A 16,043-nucleotide genomic window follows, 5' to 3' on the forward strand; every position below is an offset into this window, starting at 1 on the left:
GGCGCAAAGTCGCAGCCAAACTTTTATCCGATGTCCCTCCTGACAGCATTCAAGCCAAGGCATCTACCAACAATTCCATCAAACTTCAGTGCATCGACATTCAGCTATTTAGGTCCGTTCAAAAATACCTTCACAGTCACGATACTGAATTCCACACCGTTCCATCTTCGGAGGAAAGGACATTAAAAATAGTCATCCGTGGCTTACTCTCAGACATCACCGAATCAGAGGTCTCGGAAGAACTCAAATCCAAAGGATACGACGTCACATCAGTTCGTCAATTCGGCAACGCAACTCGTAAATTCCCCCTCCACATGGTGATTCTTGCTTCTTCTCCTTCCAGCAAACAAATTTTCAACGAACACTCTCTTTTTTACATGGCCGTAAAAATTGAACCTTACAAATCCACCAACCCTGCCCAATGCTTCTCCTGCCAGAGGTTTGGTCACTCCAGCCTTCACTGCGGATACACTCCTAGGTGCGTCAAATGTGCCCAGGGTCACTTGGCCAAGAACTGCCCAAAGACCCTCGAAGAACCACCTACGTGCGCCAACTGTCTTGGTTCCCATACAGCAAATTACAAGAACTGTCCTTCGCTTATTCAAGAAAAGGACAGAAGACGTCCTACAAGACCCAACACTTCAAAAACAGTCACTCAATCATCATCTCCATCAGTCAACTCACTTGCTTCTGCCCTCACGAATCCACCGACCAGTCAACCTGTCAACCTCAGCACATACGCCTCCACAACCTCTAATGGCGCTGCAGTCTCCACTGTCCCAGTATCTCTGGCCTCTCAACTCACTACCATCATTTCCAATCTTGCCTCTAACAAAATGAAGGTTAAAGATGCCCTCATTGCCTTGCTGACAATTCTGCCACTCATCCTCACCAGCCTTCAACATGAATAACACCCGCATATTATTCTGGAACTGCCAAGGCGTCACTCGGAGGCGCCTTGAACTCATAGACTTCGTTCAACAACAAAAAATCGACATCTTGCTTCTCAATGAGACCCACCTCACTGGTCAACGCTCTATCAACATTCCAAACTTCTTCACATACACCACAAATCGCCCTCAAATCCCCGGCCACTCGGCTGGAGGCGGCACCGCTATTCTCGTGCACAAAAGGTACACTCACCACTTCATCACCGTTCAAACCACTTCCTTAGAACAAACTGCTGTGCACATACAAGTCAACAACTCTGTTCTCCGCCTGGTCGCCGCATATAAAAGACCGACCAACATACTCATTCCATCCGATCTCACCGCTTTACTAGACACCACCTACAACACCATCATTGCAGGTGACTTGAACAGTAAACATCAGCTATGGTTCAGCAGGAGGACCAACACGGCCGGAAACACTATAGCCAGATTCATAAACTCTAGAAATGACCTAACAGTCGCTTCTCCAATCACTCCTACACACTACCCAAACGCCTCCAACCACAGTCCAGACATCTTAGACATCGCCATCATTAAAGCTAACAACATTCACCATCACATCGAAAACCTATCAACCGACCTATCTTCAGACCACACTCCAGTTGTACTTGAACTCCACTCAACCATGGCATCCTCGTGTCCCCCGGCACCCAAACAAGTCACCGACTGGGCCGCTTTCCAGCTTTTCATGGACTCCGTCACCCACTCACCGTCCAGCGGATCATCCACTAGCTCCATTGATTCAGCGATCAAAAATCTAACGTTAACCATGTCACATGGCATAGCCATCCACACCTCTCCATCTGCACTCCATGGAGGTTCCAGAGCTCTACCCAAGCAGCTGCAGTTTGAAATTAATCTCAAACGTCGCCTACGATCTCGCTGGCAAAGATCCAGAGATCCGGACGCCAAAACCTCCTACAATCGCCAAACCACTAAAGTTAAACAACTCATGGCAGAACATCGAAATAATCAATGGAGCAATCTCCTCGGCTCTCTGAATGAAGGTCCCAACGCCTGGTCTCGCTTTTTCAAACTCAATCGGGCACTGCTTCGTAAACCTCCACCATCTCGCCCTCTCAAGGACACAGCAGGCAACCTCACCTTTGATCCGGAGCACAAGGCCGCTCTTCTCGCAGACTCTCTGGAAGCACAATTTCGTTCCCCTCCGGGAAACGACCAAATTGACTCATCAGTCCACAACAAACTTATTCACATGCTCTCACTTCCTCCCACTACTACTTCATACTTCACTCCCTCAGAAGTTTGGAACGTAATCAAGACGCTCCCTAGTCGGCGCGCTCCGGGGCCAGACGGCATCAACAACAGCGCCCTTAAACACTGTGGTCGCAAAACCATCACTCACATATGTCGAATTCTCAACTGGTGCAAACGTGCTGGTTACTTCCCTCTACAGTGGAAGCATGCCATCGTCATCACCATTCCTAAGCCAGGCAAGGATGTCACCAACCCAGTCAATCATCGCCCGATATCACTGCTCAATACAATGTCCAAAGTTCTGGAGAAACTACTGCTCACCAGACTTAAGATCTTCACCACCTCCAAAATCCGTCCAGACCAACACGGCTTTAGAAGCTCTCACAGTACCATCACCCAATTACTCAGCGTAGTCGACGATATATCCTTCAACCTCAACAAAAGAAGGAAAACTGCTGCAATCCTGCTCGATGTGGAAAAAGCATTCGACAAGGTCTGGCACGACGGCCTCATTAGCAAACTCATCGACCTCGAAGTGCCCAGTGACCTCATCACCATCATTACTTCCTTTCTGACCGATAGACATTTCCAAATAAAAATTGAAGGCAAACTATCCACACCACGCAAAATTCTTGCAGGAGTGCCTCAAGGTTCCTGCCTCGCCCCACACTTATTCTGTCTGTACATAAACGATCTACCATCTCACCCCAGCTGCAAAACCGCACTCTTCGCAGACGACACTCTGTTCTACGCAACCAGCACTTCCAACGACGACGCCACCAAAAAGCTACAAATGCAGATCGACGCAGCTGTAAGGTGGTTCCACGACTGGAAAATATCGATAAATCCTCTCAAAACCACTGCAGTAATGTTCTCCCACAGATCCACCTCAAACTCCATCAACCCCAAAATCAAAAACACCAACATCAAGTGGTCAATTTCCATGAAGTACCTCGGTGTTCATATTGACCATAAACTCAAATTTTTCAAACACATCAACTCCACTATTAACAAATGCAAAGCAGTTAAACATTCATTATATTCTATGCTATCCAGCTCAACTTTAAATATCAACACTAAATGCTTCATATACAACACTTACATCCGATCCATCGCCACGTACGCATCACCTATATGGGCCTCCAACATCTCAAACAATAGCTGGACCAAGCTTGAAAGGCTCCAATCCACCTCACTCCGCCAAATTACCGGACAACCATGGTACGTGAACAACAGGGCGATCCGCCATTCCACCGGCTTTGTACTTCTCAAGGATCACATTCAGTCACTAACTAACTCCGTCAAAATTCAAATTCAGCAATCCCCTCACAACCACATCTCCGAAATCAGCAACAGAACAACAATCACAGCAAACTATGTAAAACGACCCATAAACTTTTAATCTACAAGCACCAGTCAAACTAAAATCTTCTGCAAGCTCCCGAGCTCAATTCATCTCACTCCTTCCACTACTTCACTCACACTACCAGAGGCTTAAAGCCTGAAATAGTGCACAACATACAAAGCAAAGCAAAGCAATAACTTAGTCAGTCTATTCCAAACCTTCAAACTGTCAACATCTACAAGAAACGTTCCGACAGCCAGAAGACTAGGACTCTCAACACCGACCGCCGACTGCAGACGAAACGCCGCTCCACGGTTGCAAACATCGTCCTACCGCCGAAGCTCGACGATCACACCGTTCCACGGCTGCAAGCGTCGTCCGACCTCTGACTACCGACGAAACACCGCCCCGCGGTTGCAAGCATCGTCCGGCCGACGAAGCTCGACGATCACACCGTTCCACGGCTGCAAGCGTCGTCCGACCTCTGACTACCGACGAAACACCGCCCCGCGGTTGCAAGCATCGTCCGGCCGTTGAAGCCCGACGACAACGCCAATTCCCGGCTGCAAGCATTATTCGACCGCTGACGATTGATGACCACGCCGATACGCGGCTGCAAACGTCATTTAACAATCAACCAACGACGAGACTCCGCTATCCGGCTGCGGGCTTAGTTCAACAACGTGAGATCGTGCAAGCCTGTCAATCGACTATTGTACCAATATTCTACGTGGGTGCCGTTCAACAGCGTGAAATCCATATCAACGACGACACCGACCAATTACTGCCCGTCGTCGGACCATCCCAGCACCCGGGATCAACGGACAACTCGACTTCCGGCGATATACCACAAAATGGCCCTTTTTAGGGCCACCACCGACCTGACTTCGGCACTTGACTAAGTTGTCCGACCCGGGCCAGGTTCGTCGTCGGGATACCGCTTGACATAAGTTTGTACCGACGACGGCCGGCTTCCCAGCCTACACTTTGATTTGTATATTCAAAATATTATCCCGTTGTATAGATAGGGTCCGGCGAGTGCCCGACCAATACCCAAGCGCCCCCGATTGTGCCGGCTCACTTATTCAAGTCTGGTCGGCACACATCGACGCTTTACTGCCCCAATATTGTATTAAATATCAAATAAGCATTTAATGAACAATAGATATATTTGATTACCAAAAAACCGCATTATTCATTTACGACGCGGGCCGTCTATCCAGACGTACCGTTTCAACAATTTCAGTCATATATTATAATATTATAGTAAGGATATATATATAGCGTATACATTAGCGAATGATATTATAACACACCTAGAGCGTGACTACGACAGTCAATGAACAATGAGTCATAACTATCGTTTTTAAAATTGAAATTTAATATTTAACATTAATAATATTTAATCGGCAATCTGTATACTATATTATAATTCATCATTTCGTTTTAATTTTTATAATTTAATAAATTGTAAAATGCTCGCAATAGTTACAGTTGTTCTAGCATTAAGCGTGATAATACCAGATACGTTACAAACAGAAGAGACAATTATCGACAACTACCAAGGACATGGATCGGGTATTTATTATATATTAAAAAAAAAAAATTTACTATTGTAATTAAAATTATATATTAAGTTGAACAAAACAAATATTTGTACATTGTTTTGTATGCTATTTTTGAATTCAAACATGTTATAATGTATTATGAACATTTATTATAATAGTGATAAAAAAAAAAAAATGTTAATAACTATAGTACCTACTTGCAATGTTTTTGTAACCTTATAATATATTTCATGTCCCATCTTCAATGTAATTTGTATGAAATTAAACACTATTTCTTATATACATATATATAAAAAAAAAAATGTCTTTATACTGTGCATACTTAAATTCTAACTAACTCGAGGAAACTGAAAGGGGTAAGTGAAGACAGCCGTGGGTGTCGGTATTCAAGGACGGAAGAGCCAACGACAATCCACTCCACTATCCAGAAGTTATCAAGCAATAATATACAATGAGCATATATTATTAATATTATTATATACGCATGACCTTTGCCTTGGTGGCTTGGTGTTTGTATACCTAAAAAAATCATGTTTCACAGTCCAAGTAAGAAAATACAGTCGGAGGAGGTTGGAGTACCGTTATTCTTTGCTACTGGATGAACAATGAAAATGAAATCAGAAAATACAACACTACCACTAACACAGCTACCGTTGCTTGACTTCCCAAATCTCCAGATTTAAATGGACAAGAGGTAGGTACATGTAACGATTATCGTCATCGACATCGTACATTACTCCCAACGTTGAGCATGGCTAATATGCTGAGTGTTAGTAATGACAAATGTGTATATATGTATGAAATATATATTATGCTGACGCGATGTTTAGCTCACATCGTGTAAATAACCGACCTGGACGCCTGGCGGGAGTCAGTTATGATAGAGTCTACGGTGAGGTAGTCGATAGAATATAGTCGGCGGTTGATAGTTGGATGGTTAAGAATGAAGAGTCATAGTCGGTGGTCGATAGAGGAACTCGAGGACTGAAAACGACCTGAAGAGGACCTGCGGACGATTAGCTCAACCCACATTTGGACATCAGCACCCACGACACACCATGGCCCGATCGGTAGCCCGGAGTTATAATTTATAAGTATACTTTCGATGTTGTAACTTGTAGTAAAAATAATAATACATTAATATTCAGATATACATATATATATATATATTACGTTGAGTACTTGCTTCACATAAGGTAACCCTGATCCCTAGTAATAATATCACACACCGAGGTCGAGTCTCCGAGACTTCGTTAATATAAACAGAACGACACCGGAACGGGTAAGAGCCCAGGTGAAGAGGAGACGTTACACTACTTTGATGTTCTTAGCTTACACAAGGACGGCTCATTAGAACACAGCAATAAATCAAAAGGAGATGAAGTTGTAGGAAATTAATTCGGATCAATAATTGTAGATGACAATGAAAATCAAGGACATGAACAAGGAAATGGGTCAAATGTCAACGTGTACAATTTGCGAGACAGAAGTAATATTAAGAAACCATTACGTTATGATAATTCAGCCTTTTTCATAGTTGAATCCGATCCAGTGAATTTCAAGGAAGCTGTGGAGTCACAAAATTCAGAAAAATGGATAGAAGCCATAAACAATGAAATGGAATCTGTTGAATAAAATGGAACATGGTCTCTCCTAAAGTTATCTGAAAACAGAACTACTGTAAATTGTGGTTGGGTGTATAAAACAAAATACAATGTTCATAGTAATGGGCACCCTAATGGATATGTTGATCGGTACAAGGCTAGGCTAGTAGCAAAAGGGTATAGTCAAATATTTGGTATTGATTTTAATGAAACTTTTAGTCCTGAAGTAAAGTTTGATTCAATTCGGTCTATATTAGCTATATCAGCAGCAGAATAATTACAACTTCGACAATTTGACGTGCAAACAGCCTTTTTATATGGAGATTTGGACGAAGAAATTTACATGAGACAACCAGAAGGGTTCAACGATGGTATTGAAATGGTGTGCAGACTTCAACGTAGTTTATATGATCTAAAGAAGTCACCACGATGTTGGAACATAAAGTTCAAAATATTTCTTCTTAACTTTAATTTATTAGAAACAAAAACAGATCCCTATGTTTTTGTTAATAGAGAAAATAACAAAGTATTAACTGCTGCTATATTTGTTGATGATGGTCTAGTTGCAGCTACATCGATTCAGGATGTAAATGCATTAATTGAATATTTGAGACAACATTTCAACATTACCGAAGGAGAATTGAATCAATTTTAAGGTACAGAAATTGAGCAAAAATCTGATGGATCAATTGTAATGCACTAAGGGTTGTATTGTAAAAGAATATTGGAGAAGTTCAATATGACTGAAGCAAATCCAGTTCAAATATCAGCAGACCATCAACATTCATTAGATGACAAGCAACAAAATACTAATCTAACTAGTAAAGTCCCATGTCGTGAAGCAGTCGGAAGCTTATTAGATCTCAGTCAGACAAGACCAGACATAACTTTTTCATTAAATCTAGTTAGTAGATACATTAAGGATCCAAAGAAACAGCAGTGAAACGAATTTTAAAATATTTAAAGGGAACTATTAATTTTGGATTGGTATTTAGTTCTAGACAAAAACTCATGTTAAAGGGATACAGTGATGATGACTATGCAGGTGACTTGGATACAAGAGGTCAACGTCAGGATCAGTATTTACATTAGGATCTGGAAGTATAGCATGGAGTTCACGTCATCAACAGTGTGTTAGCCTTAGCACAACTGAATCAGAGTACATAGCTTTAAGTCAAGCAGTACAAGAATTAACTTGGTTAAAATTACTTTTAGGTGAATTGCTGGATTAGCCAAAGATGGTGCCAACAATGTATGGAGACAATCAAAGTGCGATTAAACTCGTAAAAAATAACGCAAATAAAACATGACACACTATTCGGGTAAAATATTAATATATTATTTATAATTTGTGCCGAGAAAGTCGTCGGCATAAAACTCGGACAGAGAGAGATAAATAAAAAAAACACACACCATAATAATAATAATCAATCAACCATTATGTCAATAATAATACAAACCAGACAATATGACAATAATAATATGAACCAGCCAATATGGAAGTAATATAACTTAGAAATTATAGGGATATCGATGTTAAAATAATATACACAAATTATTAAGGTACGTTACCACCATGCTCCTGTATGTGTCGTCCGATGGCGCTCTGGCGATCGCGGTGCTCTACACAACATGGTGCTTGAACCGGCGTATGGAGAGTAAGTGTCGTCCGTCAGCTTAGTCGGCCGCAAATGCACGAAAATGACGACGGGTGGCAGAGACCGTGGGAGTGAAGAGAACAGAGAAAGAGCATGTGGAGACGTAAATTATTCGGCCGATATCCCTACACACGGTATTAGTCTGCGTGGCCCAGACCATGGAGACGAAAGAGGGGAGCGTGTGTGCGGTTGTCGCACCGGCAGTTATTGTCGTCGATCGGCGGACTTGGACCCACGGGACAAAGTCGGTATCGCACGCATACGCAACATACCTATCACTGCAGCCTAATGCGTACAGTCGATGGTCAACTAGTCACCCAGCTCTAATCGTCACAGAAACCCCCCTGTAGAAGTTGGTACACGTGGGAACAAACTTCTACACTGAAAAACAGAACATGATGTGGGTGACGTGTATGAATATGACGATAGTGTGCGTTGGGGGGACCTCGGTTACTTCAACCGGTTGAAGTGGACCCGGTTAGGTTAGGTCCCGGTCCTGGTGTGATGTACCGACGCAAGTGGATGATATTATAGGTCCCCATAATTCGGTTTGTTTCGGCTTCGGCTACCGTGTAAGCATTTTGTGACAAAACTCGCACAATAACGTATGGTTCTTGATACAGCAAAAAGAATTTGTGGATTTGCTTATCGACCGCCGAACTCAAACGATGTGTTCATACCAACACACGTTCTCCGATGACAAACTTAGTCACTCGACCCTGTTAGTCATGACGTAAACGCCGTCGCTCGGCGTGGGACTGCTGTACCTCGCGTGCCAGAATCGTCTTTGTTTGTTGAGACAGTGCGACCATGAGTGGAAATGAGACTACAGCACTAAATGGGTTGTACTGTTCGAGGATGAGAAACAATTCTTGCGGCGTATACCCTGTCGCTTCGTGCACAGTGTTGTTCAGTACCCATTCAATGTACCCAAGGTGTCTTGGCCACTTAGCATGATCCTGGTTACAGTAAGTTCGAAACATCCTCCCGAGTTCCCGTTTAACTCGTTCGGCCGGGTTAGACTGAGAGTGGTATACTGGGTCGTCTTTTTGCGAAGACAAGATAGCTTGGAAATACGGTAGTTTTCGATCACGTTCTTTACAAACACTTATAGGGGTGGTTAGTAGAATACTGGAACCACTTAGTGACCTGGATATCTCTTCATTCCATCCTACTGGGTTTCGCGATAACGCGTCCAGGATATTATCAGACCCGGGAATATAGGTGATCCGCAAATCGAATTGTTGCAAAAGTAGGGTCCAATGAGTAAGACGCGCATTCCTCAGACGACACTGGAAAAGGAACGTCAACGCTTGGTGGTCTGTGAGCACCTGAACAGGATATCCCAGAATAAATACGTGGAACTTTTCACAAGCGAAAACCACCGACAAGAGATCTAACTTGGTAATGGAGTAATTCCGTTCCACGGAGTTCAGGGTTCGGCTAACGAACAGAATCGTTCGGCGTTCTCCGTCAGACGTAAGTTGGAACAGCTCGGCTCCCAACCCGAGTTTACTGGCATCGGTCTGCAAATAAAATACCTGATCAAAGGGGTGCGAGAGGTACTGTTCGGTAAACGATTGCTTCACGTGGTTGAACATTTTGAGCACCTCTTCGCCAAACTTCCACGGCACACCATGCTTAATGAGATTGATCAAAGGGGCAAATAATGAAGCGTGCAGGTTGGCGAACTTCCGGTAGAAATTACAGACACCAATGAACGACTGCAATTATTTTTTAGTACGTGGTTTGGGAAAGCCGCGGAAGGCCATAAGCTTCTCGGGGTCCATGGACATTCCAGATGAACTAATAATATAGCCCAGAAACTTGATCTGCTGTTTAATGAATTCGCACTTAGTGAGCTTCAGCGTCATTCCTGACATGGCGATTTTCCGGAATAGAATACGGAGACGTTGGAGGTGTTCGTCGAAGCTGGATGATGATACTAGTAGATCGTTGACGTAGATGTGTAGATCATTCATTTTGTCTTCACAGTCTGGGAGCGACACAGGGCTTCGAGGGCATGACCGAACGTGGTATTGGAGATGTTCAAACCGAACGGAACGACAGTGAACTGATATGTCCACCCATCGTAGACAAATGCTGTATATTTACGGACCTCTTGGTGTAAGGGCACTACTTGCCAGTATCCTGCAGTAAAATCGACACTGGAGAATATAGACTTTCCACCAAAACGTGCAAGTAGTTCATCGAGAGGCGGAGATGAGTCGCGCATCGGTAGGATAACTTTGTTGATGCGACAAGCATCCAAACACAGCCGCACGGACCCATCGGATTTTCCTACACGGATGATTGGGTTGCTGTAAGGTGTGAGCATCGTTCAATAACCCCCCAATCCAGCATCATTTGGAATTCCTTCTCTACCGCTGGTCGTCTGGCAAAAAGCACTGGGTATGGGCGAATCTTGAATGGTACATTGTTGTATATGCATGCACGCGTATGTATGTATGTATGTATGTACTATGTATATATATGTATGCATGTAATACATATATAGGGATAAATGTGTTGACTCGGGGTAAGACGAGTATGTGACCGATTCGGTTCTCACGATGGTCTACGTGACCGAAAGGGCTGGGTCAGCACATTCTTATAGGCCTGGACGGACAGTTGCGGCGGGCCTCACCCGGCGGACGGCAGTCGTGTAAGGTCGAAAGAGTGAGTAACACCCGTGTTACTGGTCAGAGCATATTTTATAGTTTATTACAGAGCCTCATATAGTTTTAATCAGAACCTCTCTCAGTGTCAGTATTTATATAGATTCATTACATAAATTATATATACATTAATTATTTTGTGTTCAATTGAAATATTTAGTATTAATATCAACTTATAAAAGCATTATATACATTATTACAACAAGTGTCTAATTTAATAAATTGGTAATCTTAGTATACGTAATCTACGTGTTACTTATTTAACACCAATACCTACGGTTTAACGTCATTCGACGGTGGATCACACTTCATTGGTGACAGCGGTGCGATCTCTAAAAGAGAAAAATTGTCATAATTTATTTTGTGACAGTGCAATTTTGGAGATCACTAAAGAACTTACGTGGACCACCGCCGTTTGGTTTCAACCGGCTTGGTGTCAGAAAATCACTACGGAAAATCAGTACAGGAAGATAAGGCAATCACGTTCAATAATCGGAGACTCGAGTGTCTAAAGGTATATATATAGTATACATATTTTTAAAAAAATATAGTGTATATCGGAAAATTACGCACCGCCGTTGTCAGTGCCGTAACGGCGTGTTACATTATACATTCGGCTGGTCGGATATAATATATATGTATATACGCCGGTGTATACTATATACATCTATACAATTCATTACCGGGCGGGTGTGCTGACATCATCGTCCCGCAGCCGCCGTCGAGGCAACCCGATCATATAAAATACGATCTAAGAAATAGTGTTAATTCGTCCGATACGCGCTGCTGGCAGTTTCGTTGTTGTGCGTCATATATAATATTCATACGCGTCACCGAAGCCGCCAAGGCAAATCGTTGATACGCTATGGGTCAGCGTCCCGTACACACGAGCGAGGAGGGGTCGGTTGTCATCGCCTTCGTCGTCGTCGTCGTCGCTGCCGCCGTGTTGAACAGTGTCATCGTCGAGGAGCAGTACGCGACGCCGCCGCAGGAGTAGGGCAAGGTCAACGCCACCGTGTCAGTGGGTCAGAGTATCAACAACATCGTGCCACTATCTACAGAAGCGTTATCGAAAGTAAACAACAATAGTCGACTACAATTCAATATGCAACAATATTTATTAGGCACAATTTTTGGGAACTTTATAGCTAGTGTATGTCGAAATCAGGGTCGGACGATAATATTAGCACAGATTTAATTGATTTTGATAGCTCCAGTAGTGATCCCTCAAGTGGGGACTTGTATGAGCCGAATAGTGTATTACGCAGGGCAAGAGACACCTTAGGACGAACAGACGAACTTTTAGGTGAAGCTAGGTACTTCTTGCGTAGTCAAACGTCGGGCAGAACGTCAGAGCTTCAAACCAGTACCGAAAATCCAAAGCATCAAAAAGTCAAAAGTTCAGAGCATCCAGAGCAACCGAAAATCAAAAGTTCAGATTATCCAGAGCAACCGAAAATCAAAAGTCCAGAGCATCCAGAGCAACCAAAAATAAAAAGTTCAGAGCATCCAGAGCAACAGAAAATCAAAAGTTCAGAGCATCAAGAACATCAAAAAGTCAAAAGTTCAGAGCATCAAGAATATCAAAAAGTCAAAAGTCCAGAACATCCAAAGCATCGAGAAGACAAGGAGCACACGGAAAACCCAGAAACTCAACCAAATTCAGAGCATCAAAAATATTCAGGAAGTACAAAAAGGCAAAAACTGTCAGAGCAACAGATATAAATCATGAACAACGATACCTCTAATTCTACGGAAGGACCCAAATCCGGAGGAAGCATCGAAGCAGCAATGCGCGTAGTACCCAACTTTGATGGAACAAATCCCGACCAGGCATACCATTTCTTAAGGGCATGTGATTTTGCAGTCAGGATCGTCGATCCGGAACAGGTGGAGCTTCTAGTGCAAGGATTAATATTAAAGCTAACAGGAAGAGCATTGTGGTCGTTAAGGTACAAGGATATAACGACTTACAAGGAGTTCCGGAAAAATATTGTGGAAATATCAGAAACGAAAAAGCTATTACCTCAACTACAAATAAAATTACTCACGTGTAGGAAGAGCCCTGATGAAGGAGTGCAAGAATACTATGATAAAATGGAACAATTATTGCATGACTTGATCGATGCAACAATGGAGGCAGTAGAATATTCGAATGGAACTGATATTGACAGGCTATTACACAATCAGGTACTCAACGCCTTTATAAGTGGGTTACCAGAATCTTATCGGCTACTATTAAAGGCTCGAGGTCCGAAGAAGTTAAGTGACGCATTAGCCTTTGTGTTGGAAGAGGAAACAGAAGAAAACTTGGCAAAGGAGACACAATTATTCAATCTGAAGTCGACTACCTTGCTTTAAGTAATAATAATTAACATTTTTTTGTATTAGAATTAAGTCAATAGGAACTATGTATTAGGCTAGAATTATACACTCTTTGTAAGGGTGATCAACCAATACACCGCCGAACGGGATCTAGTTTGTGTGAAATTTCACGGTTGTCTAACTCGCAAAATACATTAGGAAATTGTAAAATTAAATTTGTAACATTAGAGACACCCATTTGGAATCGATTGTCAAAAACCAATTCTTGGTTGTACTATGCACAACCACACACATGTACGATTACTTGTTCAGAACCTCTGCAAAGCTATACCGTGGAGATCTCGGGCGTGGGTAGGTTGACCACCTCATTGTCATGTGAAAATTTTACGGAGAATTCTGTACTCGTACCGTTCAATAAAAACATTAGAAATGTACAAGCAGACGTAATCCCAGAAAATCCAAAAGTCAGTGTAATCTCTCTGTTAGCAGATATTCTACCATCTGTATTACCCTAAAATTTTTCAAACTTAAACCAAATAAAAAATCTAAACTCTTTAGCACATAAGGCAATCAAAATAAATAACCTCCAGCGTAAGGCATTGGAACCTCTATTTATATTTAAAGTTGCATTTCACTTTACAGTTATGTACATATCCATATTATTCATAACTCTAACCATAAGTATATTTGTTGTTAAGTTTAAGAACCAGGTCATAAAAATGTATAGTCCAGAGGTAGCGGATAATATTCCAAGCAATGAACAAGTTAACCCTTAAGTTTGTATAAAAAAAAAAAAATTGTATTGCCTTAAGTGTAGAATAAATTAAGTAAGTTTAAGCATTATAGACACCATGTGGCGGTATTGTAACTAGGTGTACCCGTAGTGTAAGAAATTTATGGAGTAGTAATTAAGGTCGCAGGGACTGCTCCAGTTTAACGCTGGGGGTATGTTGTATATGCATGCACGTGTATGTATGTATGTATGTGTGTATGTATGTATGTACTATGTATATATATGTATGTATGTAATACATATATAGGGATAAATGTGTTGACTCGGGGTAAGACGAGTGTGTGACCGATTCGGTTCTCACGATGGTCTACGTGACCGAAAGGGCTGGGTCAGCACATTCTTATAGGCCTGGACGGACCGTTGCGGCGGGCCTCGCCCGGCGGACGGTAGTCGTGTAAGGTCGAAAGAGTGAGTAACACCCGTGTTACTGGTCAGAGCATCTTTTATAGTTTATTACAGAGCCTCATATAGTTTTAATCAGAACCTCTCTCAGTGTCAGTATTTATATAGATTCATTACATAAATTATATATACATTAATTATTTTGTGTTCAATTGAAATATTTAGTATTAATATCAACTTATAAAAGCATTATATACATTATTACAACAAGTGTCTAATTTAATAAATTGGTAATCTTAGTATACGTAATCTACGTGTTACTTATTTAACACCATTACCTACGGTTTAACATCATTCGATGGTGGATCACACTTCATTGGTGGCAGCGGTGGGATCTCTAAAAGAGAAAAATTGTCATAATTTATTTTGTGACAGTGCAATTTTGGACACGGTGAAACGGCACATATGTAGCTGGTTAAGTCCAGGGTGGTCACTAAAAATGTGAGTGAATTCCTGGAGAAGACATAATAGACCTTGGCGTTTTTCGACTGTACACAGCTCGACGGGCACTGTTACCGTTCGGGCGTTAGCTAGGTCGGGTTTTCAGTGGGGCTGTCCTCGTCGCCCGCGAGATGAGATTGAAGGATCCGTTATCCAGAATACTCACAACGACTCTTTTCCCACTAGCATCGACACCGGGGCAGTTCTTACGCTGACGCGATGCGACCTTTTTTGAGTGGTACGGTTTTATTTTGCCGGGTGCCGTGTCCGTACCGAATGCTCGGGTTTGAGTGCTTGACGGTGTGTGTCCCCCAGCCGGACTTCCACCTTGCACGTGTTCGCACACGAGTTGGTCGGGCCCGTGTGCTCTCAGTCAGGTTCGTGCTAGAAGCACCAGCGCGCTGACGGAAGTCCGCGTCTGCTTCCCACGTCATGCTCTGGCGCTTCTCGCTCAAGCCCATTGGTTTGTCGCAGGTGGTATGATTCCCCACTTGGGTAGATGGTTCCCGTGCGGAAAAAGGAAGGTGCCCTCCATCACCTCGGTCATCCTTATACGGAGACCCACGTCGGGGTCTTTTGACGTGCCTATCAGGTCTACCCTTCCTCAGTGCGTTGATACGCCTGAAACACGGTTATTGGTTTTTCCCGTGAGTCCGCACTCTGCGTTTCGGTCCGCTCCGATCGCTTGCACCTTGAGCGTGGAGCTTTTTCGTAGCTGACGGTCGGGCAGTCGTATGTGTAAGCAGATGCTCTGCGATCCTTGAGGACCTGCATTTGGCAAGCTGCCCATCTCCGGGGTATACTGTTGGAGTGACTGGTCTGCTGAAAACTGCCTAGCCAGTCCTCTTTTCCTTCATTGATGACCCTTTCCCGTCGCCACCGGTAAGTCTCTGAGACCACCTCCAGGTGCTTCCTATTACCCCGGGAAGCTCGGTTTGGAGATGCGCCCTCCACTGGCGTTGAGATCGGGACGGGGCCCTCAAGTGGCCCGGGAGTGCGAAGACGCCTTCCGGCCGTTCGTCATCCACCCAGTCCTGTACCCGGGCAGGACATCGTCAGCC

The sequence above is a fragment of the Metopolophium dirhodum genome, chromosome 1 (assembly GCF_019925205.1).
Source record: "Metopolophium dirhodum isolate CAU chromosome 1, ASM1992520v1, whole genome shotgun sequence".
Classification (NCBI taxonomy): domain Eukaryota; kingdom Metazoa; phylum Arthropoda; class Insecta; order Hemiptera; family Aphididae; genus Metopolophium; species Metopolophium dirhodum.